Source organism: Notechis scutatus, chromosome 8, assembly GCF_049901735.1.
Source record: "Notechis scutatus isolate UNSWTSFEM ecotype Mainland chromosome 8, rNotScu1.2, whole genome shotgun sequence".
NCBI classification, from domain to species: Eukaryota; Metazoa; Chordata; class Lepidosauria; order Squamata; family Elapidae; genus Notechis; species Notechis scutatus.
In genome coordinates this window covers 18,629,269-18,646,586 of record NC_142016.1, presented here as the reverse complement: position 1 = coordinate 18,646,586, position 17,318 = coordinate 18,629,269, and the positions used below count along the sequence as shown (strand labels likewise).

Here is a 17,318-nt window from a genome sequence, read left to right as displayed (position 1 = left end):
GACCTGCCTTTCCCCCCCATCCCCAAATATTAGGGGGCGTCCTCCATCTTGACTTTTTTGACCACACACCATCGCTATACGCAAAATACAAGCGTCTCCCACCACTGGCTGTGAATCCCGTGATGTTCTTGATGCATTCTTCCTAAATAAATTGTTTGATTTCGTTTCCTGGGACGATTTATGTTGATTGCTCATTTAGTATCCTGTGACTATCCCTCAGTGTTCTATGATTAATGATGCATGCATTTTTATGATGACTGTGATCACGATTTACCACTTATAGCTTTTATGGACACGGAGAGCTTACGCACCGAAGACAGATTCCTTGGCTGTCCAATCACACTTGGGCCAATAAAGAATTCTGTTCCTATTCTATTTTTTTTGTTCAATATTGCCTGCCTTTGCAGAATTCATCCATTGCAGGAATCCAACCTTACCACGTCTGAAACGACAACCAACCAAGAGGAAGAAAATCCTGTGTTTCCTCGTCCATTGAGTGGACCAGCCTTTGGACATCAAGATGGGCTTGGCAGGCATAGTTATCTGTAACCCTGTCAAAATGGAAAGGTGTGTGCAGGGGTGGGATTCAAAAGTCCCAGCAACTGGTTCCCTGCCCTGTTGCTGGGGTGGGTGTGGCCTACCAGAACTTCCGAGAGGGCCATGCTTTACCTTCACAGGGGTCCAAAGGCTTCCCTCGGGCCTCTGGGAGCGCGAAAACGGGCTCCCCCAGGCTCCGGAGTCCCTCCGGAAGCCGGAAACAGGCCCGTTTCTGGACTTCCGGAAGACCCATTTTTTCCCTTCCCAGAGCCTCCGCGTAGACCCTCTACTTACCTCCATGGAAAATAGGCCTTGTGGAGACTCCGGGGAGGTGAGGGATGGGCCGGGCCAGTTGGTCGGGTTCAATTCAGCGAACCAGATGCAAATTTTAACATCCGGTTTGCTTGAACCGGTTGGGACCAGTAGAATCCCACCCCTGGGTGCGTGCCAGACCGTCGTTGTGCAAGTGATGCCCTTATGATCTGCAGCTTAATGTTTTTCTTTGGAGGAAAAAAAAAAGTATATAACTTGCACGCAGCATTGGAGTTAGGTTTTCCTTGCCGCTTCTGACATCCGTGTCCTTGGGTGTCTGGGGAAAATGACATTGTGTCATTATGTCATTATGTCATTATGCAAATGAAATCACTGTGGCTTCTGAGGGATGCCTCTTAATGGCCCCGAGCTATTTTTCCAAAGACTGTCTTCTAGATTAGAATAATACATCACATTCTTAAAATGAACTATTAAATAAGTCACAAAGGACTAACGTCCATGCAACCAGCCTAAGCCTCAAATCATGGCATATAAACCAGTGCCGTGCAACAGTCCAAGTGGCAAAGAAGCTACATTTTGCAACATCAAATTATTTTGGATTCCTAGTGACCACTTAGATCAGGGCTCTTCAAACTTGACAGCTTTAAGACTTGTGGACTTCAACTCCCAGAATTCTTCCTCCAGTCAGGTTCGCTCAGGAATTTTGGGAGTTGAAGCCCACAAGTCTTAAACTTGCCAAGTTTGGAGACCTCCAACATAGATAGATATTCTCTACAAAGTTTTATTTTAATTTTGCATAACACCTCGACTTACAACCATTCATTTAGTGATAGTTCAAAGTTACAACGGCAATGAAAAAGTTATTTGTGGTAGTTTTCACATTTACAGCAACCCCCCCCCCCCATGGTCATGTGATCAAAATTGGGGCACTTGGCAATTAGCATTTGTATTTATGACAGTTGCATTGGCCGTATTTGAGGGGCTGGCACGAAGAGGGGGAGGGTCAATTTATTCTCCAAAGCACCAGGGGGCAGGACAAGAAACAATGGATGGAAATTAACCAAGAACCAACCTGGAATTAAGGACAAACTTCCTCACAGTGAAGACAATTAACCAGTGGAACAGCTGGCCTCCCGGAAGCTGCGGGAGCTTCATCGCTGGTGGTTTTGAAGAAGAGATTAGACAGGTACCTGTCTGAAATGGTAGGATCTCTTGTTTAAGCAGGGAGGGGGCTGGACTAGAAGACCTCCAAGGTCCTTTCCAGCTCTATTCTGATTCTGATTCACTGTCCTGGAGTCATGTGATCACCATTTATTGCCTGCCCTTTTTTGTCTTTGGAGAAGCAACCTTGTCTGTTTGAGTCTTCTGATGACCGGGAAGATCCTTTGTGGCAAGACCGTTCTTGGTCAATTCTTATGGTGTTGGAGAAGACTCCTGTGAGTCTCTTGGACTGCAAGGCGATACAACTGGTCAGTCGTACAGGAGACCAACCCTGACTGCTCTTTAGAAGGCCAGATCCTGAAGAGGAAACTCAAAAGACTTTGGCCACCTCATGAGAAGGAAGGACTCCCTGGAGAAGAGCCCAATGCTGGGAATGATTGAGGGCAAAAGAAGAAGGGGACAGCAGAGAATGAGGTGGCTGGATGGAGTCACTGAAGCAATCGGTGTGAGCTTAAATGGACTCCAGAGGATGGTAGAGGACAGGAAGGCTTGGAGGAACGTTGTCCATGGGGTCGCGATGGGTCGGACACAACTTCGGGACTAACAACAAGAAGAAACAATGCTGGACCTGACAAACTTGACCTTTTTCATCATTCTGGTATGCCAGCCTTCAAGAACCCAACTAAGTGTGGATTGTTCAGCAAACTATGGTCTGGGCCAAGGCATGACACCGATCTGTAGGTGAAACAGCAACTGAGTTCAAAAAATTGTGTGGCTTTGTGAGTTACCTGAACCCAACCATAAAATTGTGTGAAGCCTAGCTTGTAGGGTAGTAGCAGAAGTTAAACAACATGCTAAATCATTAACCATGATTTACAAACCACAGGGGCCAAGTTGAATCATTCACAGAACACACTATGATGAGGTTTGTTCTGGCTTCATGGGCCATGTCAACACAGCGTTTGGGGATTGTTGGTAAGCCAGAAATGGTCTGCAAAACTGAAACTGTGCTTTGCTTAGCCATCCATCCATCCATCCATCCATCCATCCATCCATCCATCCATCCATCCATCCATCTATCATCTATCTATCTTTCCATATCTCTCTCTCTATCCATCCATCATCTATCTATCTATCTATCTATCTATCTATCTATCTATCTATCTATCTATCTATCTATCTATCATCTATCTATCTATCTCTGCCTACTTAGGATAGGATAGAATAGAATAGAATAATAACTTTATTGTCACTTTAAATGTACACTAATTGGCATGCATTAAAATGAAATTTCGAAGGGTCTCCACCTCTAATATACACTACATAAACATGACTAAATAAATACAAAATTATGCATATACCCTTCCTATCATCCATCTAGCTATCCATCCAATCATCCATCCATCCATTTATCATCAATCTATCATTCATTATCTATCTATCTATATCTATCTATCATCTATCTTAATAGGGTCACCCATGTTATATTTTACAACTCTGGGTCACAAAACCCTAGTAAAACCAACAATCCGAAACAACTTTCAGTGCTTGAGGGAAGACTCCATTTATAAGACCACCTGGCTGGAGCATTGGAACGGGGTGGGTGGGTGGGGGTGGTTTGCTGCCAGCTGAAAAAAGCTTGAGGGGACCCAGACATTGCCTGGTGATCCAAGCCATCCCATTAAACCATGATATGGGGGTGTTCTTGCAACTCTGCATGTTAGATGAGCGCTGCAGTTACATTTTGTTGACTTGAGTTTGAGCATTGCCGTGCTGCATTGACCCTGCCCATCACAGTTTACTCAGCTCAACCCGGTTAAATAAAAACCCGGCTTAGCTCTCTGCCTCAGATTCAGGTGCGGAGCAGCTGAAGTTCCCTAAAACTCTCATCCCTAAAGGCTTGCACCATCTGCTCTTCAGTTCTGGCATTTTAGATTGGGCCAAGATTTTGTACTTGCCTTCTTCGAGCGTACAAAGTAGGGAACCTGGCAGCTCTCTGCAAGATCGGTGCCACCTCTCCATCTCCAGGGAGTTGCCAACAACACGAATAGTTTCCACTCCCCCAAACACCCACTCTTCCACCCCTCTCGTCCTGGCTCAAATGCCAAGCTGGGAAGTCTGCTGGCCCCACCACTACAAAGAGCCCAGCTGTTTGGCCCAAAGCCCCAGAAGCTGAGATTCCCGCCCAGGGCTCGGCATTTCCCTACACACAGCACAGCTTTGTTCTGCAAGTGCCTTGGGTGGGGTGGGGTGGGGAGAGGGGACTTGAAGAGCAGCTGTTGAAAGTAAGAGCAGCCTGTGGCAAAAGCAGATCGTGATGAGCACTCTACCTTGACATGGCTGTGGGTCTTCTGGGCTCTGAAGAAGATGCTGGAGGTTTAACCATACTGGTCAGGTCTCACCGGAGGAGCCAGATAAAGGGTGGGTCTCCCCCATAAACAATTACGGTGAGACCTAATTTACAGAAAACTATGCTGGATCGGTTGTCGCATGGGCCAGCGTGGGCCACGCTAGGCGTTGGAATTCCCGGACATCTGGTGGCCAATGGGCTGCAGGACTGAGGGCTATTGGCTGAGCATCCGGGACTACTGGAAGGAAAGTTGTTTACCCATAGGTTATACCGTATGCAAAAATGGAAAATAAATAAATAATAATAATGAAGAGGAGGAGGAGAAGGAGGAGGAGGAGGAGGAAGAAGAATTAATATGATTGTAAGCATTAACTGTATTGCACAAGATATTTGTAACCAGATGACACGTTGTCAAATGGAAGCAAATATGTTTATAATAAAAATAAAAATAAAACATTATTATTATTATCATCATCATTAGAAGAAGAGGAGGAGGGGGAAGGGAGGAGGAGGAGGAGAGGAGGAGGAGGAGGAGGAGGAGGGAGGAGGAGGAGGAGGAGAAGAGAAGAAGAAGAAGAAGAAGAAGAAGAAGAAGAAGAAGAAGAAGAAGAAGAAGAAGAAGAAGAAGAAGAAGAAGAAGAAGAAGAAGAAGAAGAAGAAGAAGAAGAAGAAGAAGAAGAAGAAGAAGAAGAAGAAGAAGAAGAAGAAGAAAGAAGCCCAAGGTGGGGTCTGTTTTCTGGAAATCTCGGAAAGTTTTACCAAGGATAAAGAGAGACCACTTCTGTTTTGGGAGAGATTTGCCCGAAAACCGCCTCAACTTTATAATAGCCGCTGAAGTTAGCAACTGACCCAGCTTGGCCCAAATCTGTCTGCTTCCCATTTGCCATCCACAGAGGCGGACAGGAATCTGGATGAGCTCCATTACCGTCTGGGAGCCCCGTTGGTGCCACTTTGACCAGAGGTTGGGGGGAAGAAATAAGGCCAGACCTCATCTCCCAATGCTTCAACCCTGGCTCCTTCTCTCTCGGACCCCGCCTTCCTTGGCAGTGGCTGATGACGAGCCTAATAGCTACGTTGCGGAGGCTCCGTTTTGTCTGTGAGCATAGACAGGACTCCCAAAATAATTAGTGGTACCCACAAATGAGACATGTCGTGAAAAAGTTGTCTGGGTTTGAAGAAAAAGAAAGACAAATTGCTTCGAGCCGGAGAAAAACCCACAGAGGAGGAAGAAGACGAATCTCCTATGAAAAGAAAAGGGAATTGCTCAATTCTTCCAGGCACTCATGGTCCAAAACAGTCCCCTCCTTAAGAAAGGAGGTTCAAACCTTATCATGGGGACAACTGTCAAGACAAGGTGTAATTTAAACTATGTAGACTCCAAATTGGCTACAAGCTGGATTGATCTAGCCCAAGGGTCACCCTAGCAACAGAGTGGTCAATGTCTGGAATACTCTCTACCTGACTCTGTGGTTTCTTCCCCAAACCCCCAAAACTTCAACCTTAGACTGTCTACTATTGACCTCACCCCTTTCCCAAGAGGTCTGTAGGGGGTGCGCATAAGTGCACCAACGTGCCTACCGTCCCTGTCCTGTTGTTTCTTTTTATTTTTCTTATAAGTATCGATCTCATGTATACAAAACTATGTTTATTCTTATACCTGTATTTTGTTAGCAACTGACAAATAAAATAAATAGATAGATAGATAGATAGATAGATAGATAGATAGATAGATAGATAGATAGATAGATAGATAGGTATCCGTGATGGGGAACCTATGGCACACATGCTGAAAGTGGCACGCAGAGCCATTTCTGCCGGCAACATGAGCCGCTGCCCGGGACAGATCCACTGTGGATGCGCGCACGCCTCCCACCAGCCGATTGACAGGTATCTGCCGTGCATGTGGAGGGGTGTGTGGCCTGTGCGCATGCGCAGGGGTGTGTGGGGATCGCGCACCCATTGCATTATGGGTGCAGGCACACACATGCACACACCTTTGGCATGCAACGACAAAAAGGTTAGCCTTCCCTACTATATATCATGTAGACAATTCTTCCATGGCCACCAATCGTTAGCGCCCTGGCTCTCTTTCTCGCCATCTAGTGGTCAAAGAGAAATCTGCAACTCATGCTGGAAGCTGCAATTTTTTTTTCTTTTTTTTCCTGTGTAAAAGTAGCCAGACTGGTGAAGAATCTTATCACCCACAACCACCATGCCCAATGGGGAGATATGACACAGGGCATGGTGATCGGAAGGACACCTGTCTTTTGGAAGAGTTGGCCCAGTTCATGTCCCATCCATTAAACCAGCGGTGGGTCCCCAAACTTGGCAACTTTAAGACTTAACTCGTAACAGATAATCAGAGTTGGAAGGGACCTTGTAGGTTGTCTAGTAGTCCAACCCCCTGCCCAAGCAGGAGACCCTACACCATTTCTGACAGATGGCAGTCCAATCTCTTCTTGAAAGCTTCCAGTGATGAAGCTCCCACAACTTCCAAGAGCAACTGCTGTTCCATGGGTTGATTGTTTTCACTGTCAGTGAAACTGTTCTCACTTGTGGTCTTCAACTCCCAGAATTCTCCTTCTGGGAGTTGAAGTCCACAAGTCTTAAAGTTGCCAAGTTTGGAGACCTCTGCATTAAACAGTGTGCTCTGATGGAAACTAGGCAGCATGCCTTCGCTGTTATGGCATCTGCTTTTCCGGGCAACATCCCCCCCGAGAGTCGTTTGGGCCCCTCCGCCTGCTATCTTGTTCAAAGCAGCTCTTAAAATTGGGCTCTTCCCTTGCCTGGGGCCTTAAGTAGATGCATCCTCTTGGAATGTTACATGGTTCTTTTTTAAATGGCTTGTGCTTTTTTCTCTCCAGATGTTTATGTTTCTTTTTCCAGATGTTTCTATTTGTATTTTGGAATTGTTTTAATATGGTATGCCTGATGCATGAAATCAATCAATAGCATCATTGGAGAGGCAATCAAGGGAGAAGGGGGGAAAGGCCTGTAGTGTTCAACCTTGACATTAGACAAGGTAATACTCATCTCCCTAAGGAAAGACCAGTCAACTCAGGACACCCAAGGCCTTAAAACTAGCTTCACCTATTAAAACTAGCTTCACCTATCAATAGCACTAGCACTTAAGGCTTACATGCTGCTTCACAGGGCTTTTACAGTCCTCTCTAAGCGGTTTACAGAGTCAGTCTATTGCCCCGAACAATCTGGGTCTTGATTTTACTGACCTGGGAAGGATGGAAGGCTGCATCAACCTTGAGCTGGTCAGGATCAAACTCCTTGCTATGAGCAGAGTTAGTCTGCAATACTGCATTCTAATCACTGCACCACCATGGCTACATCAAGCAAAATTGTAACCTTTTTTTCTATAGTTTGGGCTTAAGCACTCTTTGTAAATTTGCCCTGGACTCCATAATGTCTGTGGCGCTCTCTCTCTCTCTCTTGTTCTCGCTCTCCCCATCTCCCTTTCCCTCCCCCTCTCCCTTTCCCTCCCCTCCCTCTCTCCCTCTTTCTCTCCCTCTCTCCCTCCCTCTCCCTCTCCCCTCTCCTCTCTCTCTCTCCCTCCCTCCCTTTCTCTCTCTCCCTCCCTCCCCTCTCCTCCCCTCTTTCTCCCTCCCTTCCTCTCCCCCTCTCGCCCTCTCTTTCTCTCCCTCCCTTCCCCTCTCTCCCACTCCTTCTCTCTCTCCCTCCCTCTCCCTCTTTTCTCCCTCCCTCCTTCTCTCCCCTCTCTCCCTCCACTTCTCTCTCCCTTCCCTCTCCCCTCCCTCTGTCCCCTCCCTCTCTCTCCTTTCTTTCTCTCTCTCCCTCCCTCTCCCCCTCTCTTGCTCTCTCTCTCTCTCTCTGTGTGTGTTGTTTTCACAATCATTAAGCCTCAACCTAACGCAGAGAACTTCGACAGGTGGAGCTTTTCTCCTGAACTCATCCCTGAAAGAGCATCACCTGTTACCTTTCTGATGCTGGTCATCTTTTTAAAGGCACAACAGAAGAGCTCACGAAAGAAGGTGGTCACGTTAAGGAGAGAGACAGGGAGAGCAAGTCTTGCAGGTTGTTAACCCTAAAGAAGACACTGCAGCCAGTGTACACCTTTACATGACTTTCTAGCAGGTTGGTTTTGAAGGGAGGATTGGTGGAAAAGGGTTGCCCTCTACTGGCTGATCAGGGAAAATCATCTAGTTGAAATGCAAGTATAAGGAATGTGACATATAGAGTGGTTAATGCAATGGTTAATGCAGGGTTTCTCAAACTTGGTTGCTTTAAGATGGGTGGACTTCAGCACCCAGAATTCTCCAGCCAGCATGAAGAAGAGCTGAAGAAATTCTTGGGTGAGAAGCGAAACGGTTTCAAAGAAAAACCAGAAAGTCCAGGCGCCGCTTGAAATAGCACCATTGGGTTCAGCAAAGGTGTCTTCAGGCTGTCAAACTTGACTTGCAAAATTCTATATACCCACTAGATGGCAGCAAAGGGTCAGGAGACATCTACTCTTAGCTGCCATCTAGTGGTTTTGCTCAGACCTGGTAGCTGAAGAACAGATTGTAGTTCCCATCCTCCACCCAAGTTTGATAATCAAGGGTTTGAGCTTTTAAAAATGCCAATAATTTTGCTAAGTCTCTTTGAGTTAAGGGGGAGGAGTAAGCTAAAAATCAACAGAAAACCACCCTTGTTGTCGCATCATATGGTTGCCACTTGCAACCTCCCCAGTGGCTTCTAACAAAATCAATATGGGAATCCAGATATATTTAATGTTCATTTAACAGTCATTGCAAAACAAGTCATAAAACTGGGCATGGCTCATATAACAACCTTGCTTAGTAACAGGAATTCTGGTTTCAATTGTAGTCATAAGTCAAGGACTACCCGTAAGGCCTGTTTGTGACCTGTAGGTTTTCCCACTTCTGAAAGAAATTAAATATTGAGTTTGAAGAGGAATTTATTTTCTTGGAATAAATCTGAGATTGTGTGACAAGAAATCTATGCTGACTTTTAATATAAGAATCCAAAGGGCTTTATAGCTTTCTCGGATAAGCGTTTGTTAATAGACTGAAGGTTATCAGCTTGATGAGCTGTGGTGTGGATCACTTGATAGGTGTTAATCAGAACTTTAATTCTGTTAAACTGTAGGGTGACATTCTGCTAAATCAGCTTACAAATCCACTACTGTGCAGAATACAGAAAATTAATGCTGCAGAAAATTAATGATGCACTGAAATTAGATTGCGTTCCCAAGCATGCGGCTGGGTGTTTTACATAGCAGATAAAGAGATGGCTTGGGTAACCACGGTTTGCGGAATAAGCCTCATGTGGCTGACTTTCACCCTGCATTAAGATAGAAACCGCGGTTTGCAAGACACATTGGCCTCATGTGAGAATCCAGTAAAATGATTGTTTTGTTTTGGCTTCACGGGTTGTGCAAACCAGATATGGTAGGGACAAACTCTAACATGAGATGCACCTAGCCTGCTAACCAGAGGTGGTATTCAGCAGGTTCTGACCAGTTCTGGAGAACCGGTAGCGGAAATTTTGAATAGTTCGGAGAACCGGCAAATCCCACCTCTGACTGGCCCCGCCCCTGTCTCTTCTCTGCCTCCCATTGAGTCCCAGCTGATCGGCTGGCTCTTCTTTGGTTGCCCTACACAGGAGAACGGAGCTGGAAAGCAGGTTAGTGGGGTGAGGAGGGAATGGGATTTTGCATTAATCTTCCCCTGCCATGTCCACCAAGCCACGCCCATGGAATTGTAGTAAAAAAAATTGAATCCCACCACTGCTGCTAACCACTAACCACTGAGTGGTCAGTGCTTGGAATGCTCTACCCTACTCCGTGGTTACAGCCTCAACCCCTCACAGCTTCAACCTCAAACTGTCTACCGTAGACCTCACCCCATTCTTAAGAGGTCCTTAAAGGAGACGTGCATCAGCACACCAGTGTGCCTACCGCCCCTGCCTTGCTGTCCTCATTTAGCAATAGCACTTAGATTTATATACCACTTTACAGCCCTCTCTAAGCTGTTTACAGAATCAGCTTATTGCCCCCAACAATCTGGGTCCTCGTTTTACCGACCTCGGAAGGATGGAAGGCTGAGTCAACCTTGAGCCTGGTGGGATTTGAACTGCCAAAATGTAGGTGGCTGGCTGCAAAAGTAGCTTGCAGTACTGCCCTCTAACCACTGCCGCCACAGAGGCTCCTATGTTACCTGTATTTACTCCCTTTGTTCATGTTTGTGTTCACACCTACACTTGTTATCCTGGACACGTTTGACGAATAAATAAAATAAAAATAAAATAAAATAACCACCATAAAACCAACCGAGCAATTCGCCTACAGAGGGGAAGCCATTTTCTCTGCCAAGCAAGTTCCCCTTTCCACGGCCTACCTTACAAGATGGGCGTTAGGGGGGAATAATAGGAGGCAGGAGGTCCTCTTGTCCTCCTTGCAGGCTCTGAATGGAAGGCAGGAGAATGAAATGCATTTATTGGATATTATTTTCTCTTTTATTTGGGAACCCACTTGGAACAGGCCGCGCTGTCCCGCTTCCAGTCTACGTCCGGCTTCTCCTCCAAGGCGCCGAGCTCGAGGACCGGGCTGGGGCTGGAAGGGGGTCGGCGGGCGGCGGGCGGGCGGGCGGGAGGGAGGCGCTCCGAGGCGGGGCGAGGAGTCTCGCCTGCAAAGGGACAGCGAGCGCGCGGGTCGCCACAGGCTGCGGGCGAAGGGGGTTCGCGCGTGGCCAGCGAGGAGCCCGGGATCCTTGGCCAGGCGCCCCGGGGTCGCGTCCGAGGCGTGGATTTCACTGCGGGGAGAGAAGCGCCCGCGTCGCTCAGAGCGCCGGACCTCCACGGCGAGGAAGTAAGTGGCGGGGGAGGCACGGGGAACGGGGCAGATGGCCAAGAGGACTTTGGGGTTCCCCGAGCGCGAATGCCAGAGTCGGGGAGAGGGGCAGCCGGAGCTCCCCCCTCCTCACCGCCCCTTTCCAAGCCGATAAGCGCGCCTGCAGGAGAAGGAAGGGAAGGGAAAGCAACTTGGCAGAAGTTGGGAAGCGCCCCACCAAAGGAGAGCAAGGGGGGGCGGGGACCCCGAAGTTGTGAAACGCAAGATTGGAGGGGGGCGGCTTTTCGGAGCTGGGGAGGGCGAGACTTTCCCGGCCCTGGGGACCCGCTCTTGCAATGGGGAAGGGGCGCCTGGGGTAGGTCCCAGGGAGTCCTCGGTGGCCTTTCGAGGAGGGAAGGAGGGGGAGCGCCCCGGGACCACCAGATGGGAGACCGTTGGGGCGGCGGCTTTGGAAGTTCAACCGGGAGTCGTCATTGCTCCCAGCCTGCGTCGGACGGGTAACATCACAGCTCCTTTGGAGCACAGCTGCAAACTTTCCTGCCTCTTTTAACTAAGCGTGGGCCGGCTACGAGCCTGAGAGAGAGGGAGGGAAAGAGAGAGGGAGAGGAAGGAGAGAGAGGGGGAGAGAGGGAGGGAGAGAGAGAGAGAGAGAGAGAGAGGGAGGGAGGGAGGGAGAGGAAGAGGAGTGAGGGAGGGAGAGAGAGAGGGAAGAGAGGAAGAGGGAGAGAGAGACAGAGGAAGGAGGGAGAGAGAGGAAGAGGAGGGAGAGAGGGAGGGAAAGAGAGGAGAGAGAGAGGGAGGGAGAGAGAGAGAGGAAGAGGAAGAGAGAGGGAGGGAGAGGAAGAGGAGGGAGAGAGAGAGAGGAAAAGGACGGGGGAGAGAGAGAGAGGCTGCCCTGGCCAGAAAAGGCTCGCCTGGTGGAACTTCTGCCTGCCTTTCATTGCACGGCTGGGGGGGAAGGTGGAAAAGTTTTGGGAGCTGCGTAGAGGAAGGTGGCGGGACGAGGGAGGGGAAAGTCTGCGGAAAGCGCTGAAACGCCCCCGTTGGGCTCCCAAAACGAGGGAGGCTTCTTCTCGTGGATTAGTAGTAGCATCGTTTCCACACACACCGCTCCCCAGGCGATGCATTCCACGCTTGACCAGGGGTCATTCGAGGCAAGGCTGTGCTAGGACTTCTCATATGATGTGGCATTAAAAAGAAAAGAAAAAAGAAAAACGGCCACATAGCAACTTTACGGAAGTTTGTCTTTCCCAGGGTGCAGATGTCCCGTAACTTGGCCAGCTTTTCAGGGGAGGTTAGGGGGGGTTTCCTCTTTGAGGCTGTACATCCGAAGGCCCCATGCTCCCCCAGGGCCCCTACCTAGGCAGCACACCGTATACCCCATTTGCTTTGAATAGGGGCCACAGGTTCAGGTAGAGTTGCAACAGTTCGTTTAGTGACCATCCAAAGTTACAACAGCACTGAAAAAAAGTGACGTAGGACTGTTTTTCACAGGTACAACCTTGGCAGTATCCCCATACTCTCGTGATCAAAATCCAGATGTTAGGCAGCTGGTCCGTATTTATGATGGTGGCAGTTGTGGGGGGGGGAATCACGTGATCCCCTTTTGTGACCTTCTGACAAGCAAAGTCCATGGGGAAGCCCGATTCCACTTCACAAGGTTAACAGATGAACAGAGTTGGAAGGGACCTTGTAGGTCATCTAGTCCACACACACCTGCCCAAGCGGGAGACCCTACACCATTTCTGACAAATGGCAGTCCAATCTCTTCTTGAAGGTCTCAAGTGATGAAACTCCCACAACTTCCGAGGGCAACTTTTGTTCCATGGGTTGATTGTTCTCACTGTCAGAAGTTTCTCCTTATTTCCAGGTTGAATCTCTCCTTGTTCAGTTTCCATCCATTATTCCTTGTCTGGCCTTCAGGTGCCTTGGAAAATAGCTTGACCCCTTCCTCCTCTCTGTGGCAGCCCCTCAAATATTGGAAAACTGCTGTCATGTCTCCCCTGGTCCTTCTCTTCACTAGACTAGCCAGGCCCAGTTCCTGTAATCGTTCTTCGTATGCCTTAGTCTCCAGTCCCCTGATCATCCTGGTTGCTCTTCTCTGCACTTTTTCTAGAGTCTCAACATCTTTTTTATAGTGTGGTGACCAAAACTGGATGCAGTACTCTAGGTGTGGCCTTATTAATGCTTTATAACAACTGGGTTACTAACTTATCAACTGCAATTATCCACTTAACAATGGAGGCAAGAAAGGTCGTAAAATGGGGCAAAACTCACTTAACAAATGTCTCACTTAACAACAGGAATTTGGGGCTCCGTTGTGGTTGTAAATCAAGGACTACCTGTACTTCTCTCTTACCTGCTTGGGAAATAGATATGGCTGGTCTGCTGATGGCGAAGGAAAGGTAGACCACTATTGATGAACCTCTTTCCTTAATGGAAGTGTCTGAAGAAGGAAAGGGGTGAAGTTGGTCAGGTGGGCATATAAAGGGTCCCGTTGGGAAAAATGGGTGGGTTCCGTAGAAAGTTGCTTGGTGGTTTCCAACTATTAGCAATGGTCCCTGCAGATCTGGAGTGTGGTAGTGTGAGAAATCTCCTTGGCATCCTTCAGCAAAGGAGTTGCTGCAGAAAACAAAACAAATGCTCTGCAGCCAAAAGATGGATTCGTATAGTGCAGGGGTCCCCAAACTTGGCAACTTTAAAGTCTTGTGGACTTCAACTCCCATAATTCTGGGAATTGAAGTCCATAAGTCTTAAAGTTGCCAAGTGTGGAGGCCTCTGGTATAGTGCATCAAGGTCTCCTTCGCATAACCCATGATTTGTTGAATAAGCCACCATTGTCTGGATTAACATAGTGCCGCTTTACAAAACCCTAGTAAGACCACATCTGGAATACTGCAATTTGGGTCACCACACTACAAAAAAAGCTGTTGAGGTCTTGGGAAATGTCCAGAGAAGAGCAACTGAGATGATCAAAGTCCTGGAAACTAAACCATGGGAAGAATGGCTGCAGGTTTTGGATTTGGCTAATCTAAAGAAAACAAGAATTAGGGGTGACAGGATAGCAATGTTTCAATATTTGAGGGGCTGCCACAAAAAAGAGGGCAGGACAAGAAATAATGGTTGGAAACTAATCAAGGAGAGAAGCAACCTGGAATTAAGAAGAAACCCCCTAACAGTGAGGACAATTAACCAGGGGAACAGCTTGCCACCAGAAATTGTGGGTGCTCCATCACTGGAGGTTTTTAAGAAGAGACTGGACAGTCACTTGTCTGAGATTGTTTAAGTTCTCCTCCTTGAGCAGGGGGCTGGACTAGAAGACCTCCCAGGTCCCTTCCAGCCCTATTCTATTCATTCATGTTGAGCTAAACCATAAACCAAGGCTTTCCAACCACTCTTACAAAAAACTCTGGTTAGCTCGTCTAAATAAAGCTGTTTCTTGAAATTGTGCAGAGTAAGAGACTGAAAAAAAAATGTGTTGTGTTTGTGGTCTCACTGTGCAGCCCAGTGATGCTGGAATAAAATGGTTTCCAGTCCCATTTTACAAGTGGAGAAATGGAAACAGGGAAATAAAAGTTGTGCTTGAAACCGCTAATTGGCCGAACTCACAAAAAAAAAATCCCTTAACCAGGTTCGGTAAAAACAGATGCCTGCAAATGTTGATCTTGGTTGTGGTTGTTTAGTTGAGGAATACCTGTATGGTGAGAATCTTTTCCACACCTCTCCTCATTTATTAAAGCACCTTTCTGCTAAATTTTGGGGATATCTTCCTGGAAGAGGCACTCTTGATGCCAACTTGATTGGATTCTAATTAATCAAATGGCTCGTATTGGCTTCAATCTGTTGGCTTCATCCAGTGCCAACTTCTTAGCTTGCATTTAGATGGGAATAGCAGGGGCGCAGTTAGACTGGAAAGTAAAAAAAAATTCTTCTGGAAATAGGCTTTGGCAAACCTAAATCAGGGTCTTCAAACTTGACAGATTTAAGATTTGTGGACTTCAACACCCAGAATTCCTCCTCCAGGCATGTTAAGTTCAGGAATTCTGGGAGTTGAAGTCCACAAGTCTTAAATCTGTCAAGTTTGAAGTTTCAACCCTTGTTGTAAAGCTACTAAGGAAGCTGTTATGTCCATGCCTGGCATTAAGATATTTCATTATTTTTTTTAATAAAAAAAAACCCACCCAAAAATGTGGGTTTGAAATGGCGTGAGCTTCTGCAGTGCTGTTGACACTCTGGAGCCTGAATGTGGTTGTTTGTTCTAAACTTTCTACATGCCTGGATTGGCCCCAGCTACTGTTCCTCCCGTTGCCAAAAAGTTTTCCCCTGTCAAGGACCTCTGGGAAAGGGTGGATAAGAAATAGGTTAAAAGTGTTGTCCTCTAACTGGCCATGCATCTACCCTGTTGCTATGTGCCTCCTCTTGAAGGGCTTGTATTGAACCCCGGCGTCACTTGGGGGCTGCATGTCACAGGGACTGAGAAGGGGGAATATTTATAACTTCCAACATCTTGCCAGGTTTGATATATTTAGACAGCCCGCTGGCCAATAACAGATCAGATGCAGTGAGGCTCTAGAGCAGGGTTTCTAGCTACCATTTGCTGCCTTCGGAGCCTTCCTTACCACATCTTTCCATTCCAATAACTCGTGAAGAAATAAAGTAAGGACCATGGACCAAGGAAGAGAGAAAACCCATTCCTTGTCCTCAAAGTTATTGGACCCTTTTGGGTCAAGTCTTTAAGAAAACAGCTTGGTTCAGCTTGGAAGCTAAGCAAGGTCGAGCTTAGTTAGGGTTTGAATGGGAGGCTGCCAGGCAATTAAAAGAATTGCTGGCTAGACTGGGAAGTTCAAAGGAGTCCTGGAAGAAGGCAACACTTTTTCAACTTATTGCCAAGGAAACCGCATGGATGCGTCCCTGAAATCACCGAGAGACAAGCTTGACTTGAAGGAGACTATAACTAGCATTAAAAACAATGGGTTGGCACTGCTTTGGTTTTCAGCGAAGACTTTTGGGGGCCCTGAGCTGTTCTTGGAAATTTAGGGATAGAAGTTGCCTTTCCAATTTTCTTTAATAGGTCAGGGAGGCCAAGAAAAGCTTTGTGATCTCAGTCCTTCCATCTTGGCCATCTTCATAATGCCCGAAGAACTGCATCCCTCAGCTTTTCTGCATTGTTTTCTATTTTGCATTTGATTCTTTGCAAAATGCTGCACGATGCTCAGTTTCCACTTTCCTGGAAATTCCTTCTTTACACAGTAGATCAACAGAATAACAACAGAATTGGAAAGGACCTTGGAGATTTTCTAGTCAAACCCCCCTGCTCACAAGCAGGAAATCTTAAACCATTTTAGATCAATGGTTGTCCAATCTTTTCTTAAAAATCTCCAGTGCTGCAGCACCCACAACTTCTACAGGCAAGTCGTTCCACTGTTTAATTGTTCTCACTATCAGGAAATTCTGCCTTAGTTTTAGGTTGCTTCTCTCCTTGATTAGTTTCCACCCATTGCTTCTTGTCCTGCCTTCAGGTGCTTTGGAGAATAGCTTGGCTCCCTCTTCTTTGGGGCAGCCCCTGAGATATTGGAAAACTGCTATCATGTCTCCCCTAGTCCTTTTTTTCATTAAACTAGACATACTAAATTCCTACAACCGTTCTTTGTATATTTTAGCCTCCAGTACCCTAATCATCTTTGTTACTCTTCTCTGGAGTCTTTCTAGAGCAGAGATTTCCAAACTTGGCAACTTTAAGACTTGTGGACTTCAAATCTCAGAATTCTGGGAGTTGAAGTTCGCAAGTCTTAAAGTTGCCAAGTTTGGGGACCCCTGTTCTAGAGTGTCAACATTTTCCGCCAAGCCTTCTTTTTCACAAAGATTGCTTATGCATGATCCTTTCTGACCTCACTGGAAGTGAAGGCCAGATCTAACCTTGCTTTCATGCGTATTTCTTCTCTCATTTTTTTTCTTCGTTGTCTCTCCCACCCACTGCTGAATGTGGATTGCAAGTTCCTTCCTGCGTGTCTTAAGTTGGCAAAGACTCATGTGTGTTGATGGTTTTATAGACAAAGGGACATAATTGAGTTCTCATTTGTACTGTGCTATAACCTGATCTTGTGGACAGATTGTTTTAAATATTAGGTTTTTTATTTTGCCTTTATTATTATTATAAATACCTTAAGTGCCAAA

At 46.9% G+C, this 17,318-nt stretch overlaps 1 protein-coding gene across 1 annotated transcript in view; it reads left to right on the top strand.

Annotated features, from left to right (window-relative positions):
• Nucleotides 1-10,970: 10,970 nt before the first annotated feature.
• LOC113423727 (phospholemman-like) overlaps nt 10,971-17,318 on the top strand; it is a 36,536-nt gene continuing 30,188 nt past the window's right edge. The window contains exon 1 of the mRNA XM_087970908.1: nt 10,971-11,162. The gene's annotated coding sequence lies outside the window, so the exon portion shown is untranslated. The remainder of the gene's footprint in view (nt 11,163-17,318) is intronic.